This window comes from Seriola dumerili, unplaced genomic scaffold, assembly GCF_002260705.1.
Source record: "Seriola dumerili isolate Sdu_G_001 unplaced genomic scaffold, Sdu_1.0 BDQW01000002.1, whole genome shotgun sequence".
NCBI lineage: Eukaryota > Metazoa > Chordata > Actinopteri > Carangiformes > Carangidae > Seriola > Seriola dumerili.
The window spans coordinates 375,476-389,143 of record NW_019174257.1 but is presented as its reverse complement, the minus strand read 5'-3'; positions in this window follow the sequence as shown (position 1 = coordinate 389,143).

The following is a 13,668-nucleotide window of genomic DNA, read 5'->3' as shown; positions in this document are numbered from 1 at the left end:
CACGTCCATTTCATTACGTGAGGGAGGAGGAACTTTGCTGCTGAGTAGATATGTATTGACAATGCAGAAGAAGAGCTGTATTTTCCAGAGTCTGCTGTTTTCCACTGGGTTTTTACATAAAACAAATTACTCCTGCATACATCTGTGTTTCTGTACAACTACAGTACATACAGTAATGTTTGCAGCATTTTGCTGATATTGTAAGATGCATATAGCCCTCGTGAAAAACATCAACAGCTTACATTTGATAAATTACAATATCAAAGCAAAATGTTACCTATAGTAAATCTTGCACACTTTTGCTGCTCTGCAATTTGTAAAAATCATTTACCACTACATCTACCCAAGAGTCATGCTGTGAATGAATCTAAATTTTGAGTGGCTATTAAGTCTCTCATAGATCATATTGACTTAGATATGGTCCCTCTAACTTTTAATGGCTGGCACTTACAGTAGATGAGTAGTTCAGCACTCTTAGCCCATTATACTGTTAGTGGACACACAGTGCAATCAGGAGGGTCAAAGATTTTAGTGTGCTCCATCAGTGAAGTGCACTACTCAGTTGGATTCTAATTGACCTGCTGTAAAAGGAGTGGACAAGCTAGACCTCTCCCAGTGAAAAGTAATAACCACTAATTGTCAAATCTGCCACTGGGGGAAACTATATTACATCTGTAGTCATTTTTAGTCTCAGATGTCTAAATCATTCATAAACAAATATATTTACAAAATGAGATGAGAACAAATGAAATTGAAAAGATGATGCAGTAACACATATAATATAGAGCAAAAAAATTATGGACAGTAAAACATGAATCTAAAATTAAGACATACAAACTTCTGCAACCTACAGTTCCAAACCAATGACATACTAGACGGACTTCACAAACAAAAAAAACTGAATAAATTAGACAAGTGTTTACAGAACCAAATACAATGCTACAAAAAAAATTATATTATGCATATCTAACATACAAAGTTTTAATTAAGATTTGAAAAGTAATGCCCTGTGTGGTCTTGCTGTACAGAACTACTCTCAAATAACTAACTGACCTTGGTCATATGGTCTTAAACTTAAAAAAATATTTGGGTGAGAGATTGTAGAGAAAGGGTTGTATTACTCACTACACTTAAAGGATCAAAGGTGCAGAAAATACTTCAGTGCAACGTGAACCTGTATGTTGTTGCTTTCCTGATATGTTCAAGCTTCAGTGTTGGAAATCTGCTAGTATTATAAAAACAAAGGGCAATGCACAGTGTGTGTAATGACACATCCAGGATATGTCACATTTAAGGTGCAAGACATTGTTAAAAAGTTTATTGCCTGTGACAAAATGTTTCAAAAGACAACATTTCCCCTCAGGGGAAATGACAAAATGTCTGTATGAGGGTGGTATAAACCTCAGGATTAGAGCCTTCATGTCAAGCAAGCTATTCAATGATCAGGAGTTGTCAAACAGATAAAAGTCAAATACTTATTTTTTGACCATTGCAGAGCTGGATGATAAATACAGTAGTAAGAATATTGTTCCAGGACATTCATGCAAAATTACATGGAAAGTAATCAATGAATGTATAAGGCAACAAGTACATTCACTGTTTGCATAAATTATGTTGGTAGTTCATGATTACAATTTCCTTGTAGTCATTAAATTGGATAACAGAATTTAGCTATGTAATACAGTATAATCATATCATAATGATAGGATTCCATTGAAAGTTGATATTGAATTATTGCTCATCCCTTGCTGACTGGGAAACCTCATCAAACATAAAGGGTAGTGGCTGTGGGTGGGAACCTGGTGAGGGATCACGTCCTTGTTGCTGCACTAATGACTCCTATCGGTTGGTTGTGGCACATTTTAATGGCACTCCAAGAGCAGAGAGAGGAGACACTGAATTTGGAGTGGATACCATGAATGCTAGGGTTGGGTAATTGATTGAACTGATATAGCCTACAGTGTATTACATTTATCAAATATGTTGCCATATTGCCCAGCCTTAATCTCTGTTCATAATCACTGTTCCTTTCACTTTGGTATTTAAAATTCTGTGGGTGTGGCTGGTTTAAATCAAATGCTTATGTTTTAGAGGTCGCAGTTACACACTGCTACAGTTGCATTGTACTTGGACTGTGTTTTCTGTGATTGTTTTCTCTGGAATGTCAGTGATTTAGAGACTTTCCATCAGATAAAAGATCTGATAAACTTGAAAATCCAGATTTCTGAACATCCTCTTCTCAAAGGTAAATGTAAAACACTAAGAAAATAAATAGCACATTTTCACAATAGTGATTTGGAAACTTTATATGGTGACACTGTGTAAGAAGGAGAAGGTTCCACCAGAGTTCACTGGATTAGCTTTAGTATGGCTTGTAGAATATAAAGTGTCTGGCCAGTCAAATCTCTTGGGATGTTGATGCTCATCAGACTGTTCAGTGAGCACTCATGCCCTGCAGATTGGAGCACTGTGACCACTCAAATTGGTTTTGTATTTAGTCACATCTTTTTTGTCCTTTAAGCAGAGCAGTGGGTATGTGAAAGTGAGAGGAAAATGCAGCCTACCCAAATTTTCTGCTTGTTGAGAACAGAGTCAAGGATGACCATAGAACTTTTTCCTCTTTTCTTGCTTAGAAGGCCACCGTCTGCGCTGTTGGACCACTTCACTTACAAAAGAACACTAAAGTTTATAAAGGGGAATTATTGCTTTTTTATAACTTGTGTGTGGTTTCCAAATGTTTCGTCATCACTCCTTTCAGTTATGATAACATTTTACTCACCAGTTTCATTTTTTAGCTTTGAAATTTAAAACTACCAAGTTAAAGGTTCCGTAAACAAGAATTTAAACAAAAATATAGCAGCAAACTATTTTCTATGCAAAGATATAATGGAGTAATGGTTTAAAGCGCATGGCGTGTCCATATCCAATTTTGCTATTGTACTTAGTCTCTTAATTAATTATGGGAGTGTTTTGAGTGTAACATGCATTAAACCAATCACAGTGCCATCTCCCATTCCCTTTAAAAGCCAGGCTCGCTTGCACCTCGGAGGATTGCTATTATAATGGAGCGGTGTTTCACATAGAATTAGAGTCTATTTGTAGCGAGTTGATTACATATTGTGATTGACCAGAGAGCGCAGTCCTGGCACACGCACACAACAGCTCTGTATGAGAGGCAAGGACAGGCTGAGCAAATCAATGCGCTATGCACAGCCCCAGGATGAAGCAACGGCACAAACACAATGTTGGACATCTTTTCTGTTATATTAAGTGTAAATGAATCTTCAGTTCATTATGAAACTGGACAAATTTAGTCAAGGTGATGACTTAGAAACACTGGAGGATTTACCACTTAGTAAGAAAGAATGCTTCTCTGCAGAGCCTCATTTATGTCCATGAGATATGGACATGGATAATTTTATGCAACACACAATAGTTCACAAAGATCGCATATTAATATCTTGATAATGTGCCCTTAAAACAACAGTGAAATACTGTGCCATTGACTTCAGACCAGGTTTTTTTTGGTTAATTGCGCAATCACTTTTTGACTCGCCTCAAGATAGCAATTTGCCAGCAATGCGCCTTACAGCACCTCATTTTAAAACCAACACGTCCATGGGCGCTCAGATGGGCGCAAGTGTATTTGCTATTTTAAAAAAGTGGCCGTTGGATAGAAAAATGACAACTGAAACTGAAAATAGCAAAGACACAGCACTGCTTTGCACTGCTTTTTGATGGATGTAAATAGGACCCATTATCTTTCCAACAGGACTTACAAATCACTACCACTCTCTCTTATTCATTTTCACACACATGTATGCACACGAGTTAACCATGGTATGTGCATCAGTTTCCTTTAAGGAATAATGTCATTATACATTTTCCTTTCCATCATGCATTTTCATTCATCTGTCGATTCAGAGCAATGCCTGGACTTTCAGACATTTGTAAGCACTTCACACCTGTAAATGGACACATTCAATGACTCCTCTGCTAACAGTTGCAAAATGTTTCAAATCTAAAGCTGCATTTGTCTTTGTTCAAGAAAAAACACTAAAATGTCCAGTTATAAAGTCATGCTGTTGTCCAGAAGTCTTGTAAATGCATTTCCTGCTTACAATTTCAGGAGACAGGACAGTTTACTGAACTCTTAGCCAGGGTCATTTTTATTATGCAACAGGCTGACTTCTCTCACTATGAAATTATGTCTTCTGGAGGGAGGCTCTTGCAAAAATGTTTACTGATGCTTACAAAAATAGTGTCTTTGCTTGAAAAGTTTCCAACCACTTCACAACAGGTGCTCCTTGAGTTGTCCTTCTGTCACGTTTTTATATTGACTTCAGCCTCGGTTATTCATGAGACATGTGCAACTTGTGTCACCATAACTCCACCAACTCAGCTGCCTGTCAAAGTGACAGTGGTCTATAAATTGAGCTTTGGTCAAATTTACAAACTAATGAACCACAAGGCCTTCTCTGCATTTTTTCCAAATATTCATAACTGACCCCTAGCATGATGCTATCTTCTGAATTATCTTTGTGGAAATGGCAGAACATGTAAGTCATTTAGCTAAGACTTAGAGGAATTTGCAATAAGCAGAGAGTTATGTAATTACAAGTTTTATGTTTCATGCTTGAGGACATTATGAAAGGACACATCAGCTACTGTACTGTAGGGATCAAATTTACGATCTGTGAGAGTTACTTGGATCAAACTGTCATGTTTCCCCTAGTCTGTGTCCCATCCCGGACTGTTCAGTGTCCTTTAAATAGAACCAGTGACAGGAGTAACCTGCCTGCTCTCCAAGGGGAGTGGAGAGTGGACAGGCAGTTCACCTTTAAAAGAAATATGCACATGGTAGTGGACGGCTTATTTCTCCTCAAAGGAAATACTGCAGGGAGTGCAGACTGCAGAGAGTTTTTGTCCAAATTTTTTCTTCATCTGTGTGCCAAAGTGATTCACTGGTGAATTTGGTTTTCCCTTTTATTAGTTTTGTCCTTGGGCATGATCAGCTCAGGCTAGAAGACTCCTAAACATTATCCTTTATTGTGTATGGTGCTTGGTATGACTGCTCATTATGGAAAAGCCCCTTTTGTCTTTGCAGTGTTTTTTTTGGTTTTGTGCCTGAATGAAATTCTTTGTAACTGTCTGAAAAATGTATTTCAGATGAATCTGTAGTCACTTCTGGACATATATAACCTTGTGTTTCTTCACCACTTGGATGAAGACAATGAGTGGATGCTTTGCCAACATGGGCAGGCCTATCTTATTAAGTCAGATTATAGTATTCAGGACCTTAGAGGCACAACATGTAATATACACATCTCTCTGCCAGGCCATGTTTTCTAAACAGCTTAATGCTCTATGGAGAAAGGGATACATTATTCACGAGGATGCTGTGGTTACTATGAGGGGAAAATGATGAAGAATATGAGGTGAAGATTGACAAAATGAAAGCTCAAGGCTACAGAATGGAATGGATGCTCAGCATAGCAGCACCTGAGGTCCTCATGGAGTGAAGGCCTTACAAGTCTAAACAGCTTTGATGCTGCTAACCAAATGATCAGAATATATTTTTTATGAATCGGCTGACTATCATGATTTAAATTCTGAAATGATTAGTGAGGAGCTGATAGTGGATTCTGAAACACTTTTCACTTATTACATAACACAAATATTGGTAAGTGTTCAGGTCCAGACAGCATCTGTGGAAAAGAGCTTAATAGTTGCGCGGAGATATTCAACAGCATGTGAAATAAAGACATAAGCTTCTGAAAAACTGAGACTATTGTTTCTACTGTTGTTTCCAAGACAAATAATCCCATAGAAAAAATGCAGGACAATGCCAATAATTTCCCAAGTGATGATAACACTCAAGAAACCTTTCACAAATTATTTCAAACACACCAACACATAATTTTCCCCCGATGAGCTATCAGCAAGGATGTTGACAAAATAATGTACCACCCGCACAATTCTGTCTTTGAAGTGATTTGTAAGCAGAGCCAACATTGCATGCACGGCAATAAAAATAGCTTGACAGAAATAGTGTTCAGGAAAATATAAAATCTATGCTGAATCTGTGGGCACTTGATGTTTTCTTGAATTATGTGTAGAGGAGTGAGTTTTTGTCCTGTGTATGTACTGAGTGTGTACACATTACACACATGCATTGTCAAGATTTTATTTCATTGAAGGTTGTAGGTGGTTTTGCTTTCTTTCCTCCTGCAGTTTTTTTTTTTTGTCAGCTGCTGCCATTTCTGGTCAACTCTATCCATATCACTGTTGTATTCTGCTGCTCTATTCTGTGGCTGTGTGTTTTGACGTGCTGCATATATCGAAGTTCCTGTCAGTTCACACTTGAACTCTGAATTCTCTCGTCAAGTGAGCCATCAGATAAAATAAAACAAGGTGAACATTTTTCTAACCTTGTGTGGTATAAATTCAATAGGAACCGAAGCTAAGCTCACAACTAAGAAGCCGCACTGACAAGCATTAGACTCGCATTGCTCAGCACTAACTCTGGTGAGTACAGTGCTAACCGATAAAGATGATGGCCAGAGCTACAGGAAGAACAGAATTAGATGAGAAGATTGATACCACTCTCATAATTGTCTGTCAAATATGAAGCTACAGCCAGAAGCTAGTTAGCTTAGCTTATCTTAGCTTAGCGTAAAGACTGGAAGCAGGTGGAAACAGCTAGCTTGGCTCCATCCAAAGATAGTGTTTAGTTTTTACTCTACACAGATTACAAGAACGAGATATAAATGTGTTAATTAGTGAGCTTTAGGGGTATTGGCAGACAGATTTTTGATATTGATAAATACAGTATATGGATTACTTAACATGGAATACATGTAATCTCTGTTAGCTCTGCTGCAAAAACTATTGAGCTGATGGCAGTAACCAATCAGAGAGACTCTGAACTACCAAACAAGAGACTATTTGGAACTGTGATGAAAGCCAGATTTTCTCCAATGAGGAAAAGGGCCTTAACAGTTTTCAAGGCAAGCGTCTGTGTGACTGTTAAGTTTGTGTGTGTGTGTGTGTGTGTGTGTGTGTGTGTGTGTGTGTGTGTGTGTGTGTGTGTGTGTGTGTGTGTGCGCCTGCTGATAGGAGCATGTGGCAGACGTTGTCATTGTTTGTGTGTGAATGTGTATTTGGCGTGCTGGACCATCGTTGGAAAGCAGAGCGAGGATCCTAGAAGCTGTTGGAAGGACATGATTGGCTTCAGAACACTGTGGCCCCTTTGTGACAGATGGTTGGGTGCTGGGCTTGCAGAGCTGAAATCACCCACTCTCACATATGTGGGCTCGCATAAGCCTGAACACACGGACACACACATTCAGGAAGGCATGCAAAATGTCAACACATGCACTGACTTACATGTATGCATGTGGAATAATGTGCAAAGAGAGTTTGTGGTCTTTATCTATACAAATATCTTTGTAATAACAGCAAAAGCCAATTATCGACATTATATATTTACAAAAGCCTTCAGATACATAAGCACGGAATAATGAAACTCAAAGAGACAGACAAATATATAGACACACAGCCTGACAGTAAGACAGATGCATGGACAAACACTCAGGCAGACGGGCATGAATTTGGAAAATGGCATGAAAACAATATGTGTTCTAACCAGTGCCAGTGTTTTGGTTTTACTGGGGGTTTGCAGCACTGGGTTGAACACAGTAAAGCTTTGCTGTGTGTCTCTCTGAACAAACAGGAGGGGATCTGGTGCCTGCTGCTTCTGCTAGCCAATACTGCTCTCACTGTCACCGCCACCATCATCACAGCCATCAGCGTCGTAGCAACAAATAACACCACTGTGCTTGCCATAGAAGTGCGCACCATTACCAATGCCAAAACCAAACATCCAGGCAGACCCTGGTGAAATAGTCAGAGGGAGACAGAGCAGCCACAGGCATGTCTCGACATGTGAGGCAACACATATGTATATACTGTGCACATATAGTACAGAGCACAGGTATGCATCAATATTTTGAGGGGCGGTGGCTTCATTTAATTGAAAACCACACACAGTTGGTGACAAGGAACAGTAATATTTTAGCACCCATGATTAACCTGAAAGAACGCAGACACAGCTCTTTGGTTATACAAGGTCCAGCTAAGAGCAGTAGCCCCACAACACCATATTCCCACTGTACCCCTGTGGCTTTGAAAACATGTTGGTTGATGGTAGGGTTTAATATTGAAAAAGCAAACATTTGCTTAAAGTTAGTGCTGACTTTTCAGATACTTAACCCAGATGATAGGGTTGTGCTGATAGACTTGGTGATCATTAGATCGCCAGTAGCTTATAGCCTCATTTAATTTGCTCTGCCACAATTTCACATCCTCTGCATGTAATGGATGCTTGCACCTGCGACCAGCTGACTGTCATTGAAGCCCCGGTTGTTGTGTGTCGGTGCTGCGCTATGTTTAAACAGAGCGATGATAGTTAGACAGACGGACAGACACAACACGTCACATACCTTAGTTTCTGAGCCTGCTGCTCTTCATGGTTGGTTGTATTGTCCACATCCTCAAGCACCTCCAGGGGAATCTCATTTTCCCTTGGTGCTTTGTCTCCATGGAGGACCACCTCAGTGATCTCCTCCACAGAAGTCTCTTAATACCAGTTGCATTCAGCAACAAGTCAATGACACAAGAAGTGCTCTCCAGACATGTAAAAAAAACTTCTGTGTGACACCAGTGGTTCAGTTTAAGCAGAGAAATGACTTGGTTGGGGAAAGATCATGACAATTGTTGGCCATTAGTAGGAAATGGAATAAAGTGGGAAGTGAAGAGGGGTCTTCTGGAGTCTGTCCCCCTTCACTATATCCCAGGAATCGTTGTTAAGGAGTTAAACCATTACTTCACTTTTTACTGCAATGTACATTAATTGACTGATTGAGAACATTGAACAACAAAACATACAGTGCAGTATATATTACAGTACATTGTAGAGTGTGAGTAGAAAGAAAAATGTTGTAGAGCAGCGTTCTCCCTGAACTCGGCTACTGAGGGAAATCCAAAAGCCGACAGTGAAGACGATGTGATTGCTTGTTGAACGGGAGCTTAACAGGTTTCCTTCACATTATAAGAACAACGGCATCAGCAGCAACAATAAAACTAGTATTAATTTATTTGAATTGTTTATTAATTGTTCTGAAGAGGTACTTAACCCAAAGACTGGAGAGGAGCAGTGGCTTGAGCCAACATAGACACTATCTTCTGTACACCCTGCTTCCAGGAAAATATACATAAATCAAAATATCAGTTGTACCCAGTTGTTCCTTCTTATTATGCTCTTGCTCTTTATGCTCTTCTGTCTGCTTTACAGTCAGTAAGCCTGCTATCAAGTGTAATTTTAGCCTGTTTGCCAATCACCATCTCTGCTGAAGACAATATGGCTTCTCTTTCCTCAGAAAAGTGGCCAATGTGTCATCATCTAATCTTTGGAGCCACTGCCATCGCCACCATTATCACAGCCATCATCGTTACAGCAAAAATAACACTGCATTTGCCAGAACAATCAGCAAACTCCCCACAAACAATACCTTTGTATTTGCACACTGCCAGCAACTGCAATCATCATTACTGATCTGGAGTCTGTTGTAATTTCTGCTCTAGCATACATCTAAGGTATGAAAGCTGCTCTTCATTGTCACTGGTGAGGATTTTGAAAGGAAGGACACTGGGTTCGCCAACTTCATGGTCTTCACATTCACATGAGCCTTTGCCAAAACTCACAGTCAAGAGTGAGACTAACTACTGCAGCTATGGTGTGTAGTGAGCTGGTGGTGTCTAAGAGAGAGCATGAGTGAGAAAGATGGAGGATGTCATTACTATTTCCAGTATTTGTCCTGGTAGTTTGCTTTATTGGGAAACCACGCTGTGACTGGAAAATGCCCTTGTGATGACAAGAATCCACCCAGATGAAGTGCCCTTGAGAAAGACATTGAATCCCCACCAGCATTAGGCAGCAGGAGTGCTGTTCTGCAACTGCGAGTCTGTTCCCTGACTTCCCTTTGGAACGAGGCGAGTGAAAAGGGAATTTTTCTACCAGATGTTGTCATGTAAATAGAACAAGACAAACAATGGAAAGCTGAAATACTAATAAAAACAGTTAGAAAAAGGGAAACTGAAATGCTATCCGCATGCAAAATTAACAAAGATAAATAACAATAGATGTGAGGTGTTTTCAGTGTTCGTATGAGTTTGCAGATTGAAAAATAATGTTGGGCAGAAATCATTTACTACATGACACTTATTTGGAAATGACGCTATCCTGTCAATCAGCCCTTCAGTAAAATGACCACTATGGTTCAAGTCTTCACCATTGCAGGGGTCACATTTTGTGAGGGAGAAGGGGCTGGTGCATCAAACCAAACTGAGTCAGACTTAGATGTTCCCACGAGACCACGTACATTATTTACACACCATCTGCTGGTTCAGTCATCAGCGGATGAAGTCCTGTCCTGTTTGTCTCTGCTGCATAATGTACAAAACAGCTTAGTTAATTTGACGTTACCGTTTTGCGAATGCAAATGAGGAGCGTAAGTAAGGCTGGTCAAAAATACTTGAATCTTTGTTTGTTGCATCAGTATTCCAATCTTTATTAATTCTGTTTCCTTCTTTTCAAGCACTCTGACCTACAATGGGCGCCACATTCTGCAACTAAATATTTAAAATTACAATGATATAATAGTTATCTGTAATTTTTTTCCTTGTCTTGTTTCATCTGGAACTTTTACAGCCCATTATATCATGCATACTTCTATTATTACTCTCTGTTATTAGACAGGGTGTGTGGATGAACTCAGTGCTGGATATTTGAGTAATAATGATTCAGATGTTGGCTGGTTGCTGCTTTAGAAAGTAGCTCTTCCTTTCAGCTCTCTGACACCACCTCACTCGTCTTCAGAGGTCACTGTCACTGTAAACAAAGTGTCTAAAACTGTCCTTCATTAAACTTAGCTGACCATAGTCAGTAATCAACCCATAGTATTATAGAGCTTTAAGGTACAGTATCTTTAATTCAGTGTTGTGAATTCAATTTCCATAGTTCAGGCAAGAATACATCTCAATAAATTATATATAAACACTGAATTTCTCGAAATATTAATACATGTTGCAAGACTTCAAGGACCACATAAGACTTGACTCATTAGTAAGAACCATTTAAGTTTAACATTTCATACAATATAGCCTTAGTTCAAGGCAAATATACCAATCAGTCATCACAGCCGACTTATGTTAGCTAGCAAGCCACTTTTCACAGATCTGTCTTACTTAAACATCACAACATATCAGATTGATTTAACATCAAAGAGGATCACCAAACACTTTTTTAATAAATCTTGAACTTTGCCTCACCCTTTTATGATGCGTTACAGCAGGATAGACCACAGCATGGGTGCTTTCTCTGCATTGACACTAACACTCTTTTCCGGCTTATAGCTTGGCAAGCCCCCTGCTGCAGCTCCTCTACGGTGCTTGAGTCGAGAGCATGGCCGGGAACGAGTCGCTCTCTTCTCCATGTGTACAGCAGAGGCCTGTGTATAGGAAATTGTGCACGCGAATATATATTCAGGTATTTTTCATCACAAACAGGGCTTTGATTGGAAGCTTTGAGTCCCAACTCTTCTCTCATATTGGTTTGCTTCAGTAAATGCTGCACGTTGTTTCCACAGTGATCAGCCAAGACGGAGCATCTCAGTATAGCATCACATTTGTGAGATGTGCATTGTTATGATGCCATGACATACGTCACAACATGGCGACAGATTGTGTGTACAAGAAAACGCTGCCCCCAAGCAAGAACAGTGCGATTCCCATGGTGCTGGAAATATTGCATTGAAATTAAGAGACTTCGCGGGGGAGCAGATTGCAAGCAGGACCCTCAGGGACCGAAACTTCCTGAATGAGATCCAGCGCTTTATTAGGCCCTTGTGAGTGTCACACTTCTCCAAGGAAGTACCAGCACTGTTCACACGATTCATGTTGAAAAAAACCTGGCAGAAAGAGAGCTGTTAAACTGAGAGATTCAAATCTGCCAGAGCATTTGTTTAGCATCCGAACACAACGTCAAGTGACCTTCGGAGTAGAAACAACTTAAATGGGCAAGAAAATTTTCCTATTTGGAATTAGGATATCCTGAGTTGTGAGTTGTAATCGACTGCAGGGAGGATTTGTATGGATTTGTATTTGTATGGTGGAACTACTGCCTGAGGAGGAGAAGGTCACTCACTTTCATTTAAGTTTTTGTTAGAACTCTCTTCTTCACTGTTGCCCATTTTTGCGAGGGGGAAGATTGGGAAGTAAAGAAGCGGTGAAAGGGCTGCCAGTGTGGGTTTGTGAGAACTGAGTTATATTTAACAGTAACTACAAATGTTAAAGAAAGGCCCTGAATGTAAAAGAATTCCTCATGAAATGTCAGCTTGTAATTATCAGCTCATCGGAACTTTACTGTGGAGCTTATCACCTCTGCTAAACAATTTCCTGTTCAAACATATAATGTATTTTCAGGAACAGAGCTCAACTGAATCAGCTTTGCATATTATATTCATTTCTGTAACCTCTTTTTATGAGACCTAGCAGAAAAGATTTTCTTCGTTTTACAGGTGATTAACTTAAAAATTCACATGAAATAAATCAGACTATTTTTAGTACCTCTTTTGGGATTTGTGTGGGTTTAGTTAGAAAAAGAAAAGTTTAAGGAGTTGACCTAACCAGAGATCAGATATTCCATGTCGAGATTCTTCATGAAAACAGGCACTGCACAGAAATGATATGGTTTATTGTAATGGAATCGGTTCCATGGAATTAAAGAAAAGGCATTCAGATCAGAGCTATAAGAGATACTGTAGATTCACCTGTATTACCATTGGTGATTATACCCAGGATATCCTCCACTATAGGAGAGACCTCACCGGTTAAGTTTGTAAATAAAGCATAGTTGCTGACACCAATAAGGTATTAACAGAACTAGCCTTCATTACATTGTCATAACAGTATCCAGTATCACAGCTCCAATTGTAGGGAATTTACAAAGAAACATTAGGAGAAAAAGATTGCTGGAGCCTTGATGTCTGAGCTGCTGACGGGCCTCTTGCAGGAATCAGTTAACAGAAGAAGTTATAACACTCCTTCATAACTAAACAGACAGTCCTGTCAGTGCGATCAGTGTGTTCATGCCAAAACAGAGAATGAAGTGCAGCTCAGTTAATAAACAAGGTGCAGTGAAGCTGAGTGTCTGTTTTTACAGTGTGAAATCTCTGAAGCGGACAAAGGTTTTGAGGGGAGGTAATGTTGGTGTGTACCAAGAAGGGCTGGAGGGCAACAACAGCTCCTCCACTGCACAGATTTGACTACGGAAGATTTGTCAAAGACAAGTAGCTCCTTATGAAATAATATGCTTCCGACTGTGAGGCTCATGCTTGTCATTTGGCAGAACTGCCGTCTACATCACACCACGGCAGGATGCTGACATTCACACCATGGAGTGAGTGTGATCAGCTCTCACCCAGGCAGATGAAAAGTGATTTATATAGAAACTGAGAGGGAGTATCATATGGTTGCACCTGGTGACAGAATATGGTGAGAACTGAGCCATATTATACCCAACAACTCTCTGTAAGGAGAGCACTCTCA